General features: G+C 27.1%; 1 long non-coding RNA gene across 1 annotated transcript; it reads left to right on the top strand.

Annotated features, from left to right (window-relative positions):
* On the top strand, positions 1-746 carry LOC132159168 (uncharacterized). Its single transcript, XR_009437810.1, has 2 exons — positions 1-134; positions 631-746. It is a non-coding gene; the product is annotated as an uncharacterized LOC132159168 (long non-coding RNA).
* Positions 747-1519: the final 773 nt, after the last annotated feature.

The following is a 1519-nucleotide window of genomic DNA, read 5'->3' as shown; positions in this document are numbered from 1 at the left end:
TACAGAATCAGCTCAACTAACTGAGTGTCACAATCAGACAGTTTATGAGTTTATTAATCAGAATCAAACACAATATCAGATTATCATCATCATATCTGCTCTGATGAACGGACTTCTGCTCATTCTGCTGATAGGTGAGTTATTATTCTTATTGTTCTCAATAGTATCAAATTTAAAATAAAAAATAAAAATAAACATATTAATATTAATATAATGCTGTTCTCTTAAGGTGAAGCCTTTATTTGGTTGTTTATTCATTTAATTATTTATACATTTTGTCCACAAGAGAAAAAGTTAAACAGTTTTTTATAAAAATGGCACCATTCAGAAGTTTACATACGCTTGAATCTTAATACTGTGTTGTTGCCTGAGCCTTTTTTTTTATTTTCCAGCATTTTTGTGTATTTGAACCGTTTCGAACAATGACTGAATAATTTGAGATCAATGTTTTCACACTGAGGACAGCTGAAGGACTCGTATGTAATTATTACAGAAGGTTCAAACAGTCACTGATTCTCCAGAAGAAAAAAAAACATGCATTAAGAGCCTTTAAACTTTTCAACCGAATTATGTATGATACCTGTTAGTAAATAGTAAATTTCTAATCTAAGTTCTCTGTTTCTTTCTTAGTTTCTGCTGCTGGAAAAACAGAACAGTTGGAAAAACACATTCATAATGATGATCTGCAAACAAAAGTTATATATCGACCATAAGAACCAAACAAACTGTACCAATTGTAATGTAAAGTCAGTTTCTATATGGGCATATTTTAAGGTCTTTAAGGCTAAATTATTTTTGTTTGATTATGTTTTTTTGGTAAATGGTCCTTACATTATTAAACCTCAGTTAATCTTGCCGTGTTGATGTGTATTTCTTGATTTGTTTCAGTCAGAATTTGTCCTGGCATGTGTTTCTGTTATAATGTTATTGACTCTTTCATGTTCTATGGGTTGGATTTCTGTAAAAAACCTGCTAGATTGTGATTTAGTAGAAGGAAAATTATGAGACATGAAATAAAAAAAATAAAATAAAATAAAATAAAAAAGAGTAAGATTTCATGTGATATGCCAAAAACCTTTTAGAAATATTTTCTTTCAGTATTCAGAGATAAAAATTACACATTCATGACTATTTATTTATTTATTTAATTTTGCATACTGTTACATTTAACCGATGCTCTGTACTTGTATCTTTTGACAGAACAGCATTTTTTAAGTAAATATATATGAACAGAGTTTAAGTTAATATATATGAACAGCGTTTAACTAAATATATTTGAATATGAACAGAGTTGAAGTTAATATATATTTGAACAGTTTAAGTAAATATATATGAACAGTTTAAGTAAATATATATGAACAGAGTTTAAGTTAATGTATATAAACAGAGTTTAAGTTAATATATATGAACAACGTTTAACTAAATATATATGAACAGAGTTGAAGTTAATATATATGAACAGTTTAAGTAAATATATATGAAAAGAGTTTAAGTTAATGTATATAAACAGAGTTTAAGT

Source organism: Carassius carassius, chromosome 16 (genome assembly GCF_963082965.1).
Source record: "Carassius carassius chromosome 16, fCarCar2.1, whole genome shotgun sequence".
Classification (NCBI taxonomy): domain Eukaryota; kingdom Metazoa; phylum Chordata; class Actinopteri; order Cypriniformes; family Cyprinidae; genus Carassius; species Carassius carassius.
Note: the sequence above shows the minus strand (reverse complement) of the source record. Positions and strands in the feature narration are given on the sequence as shown.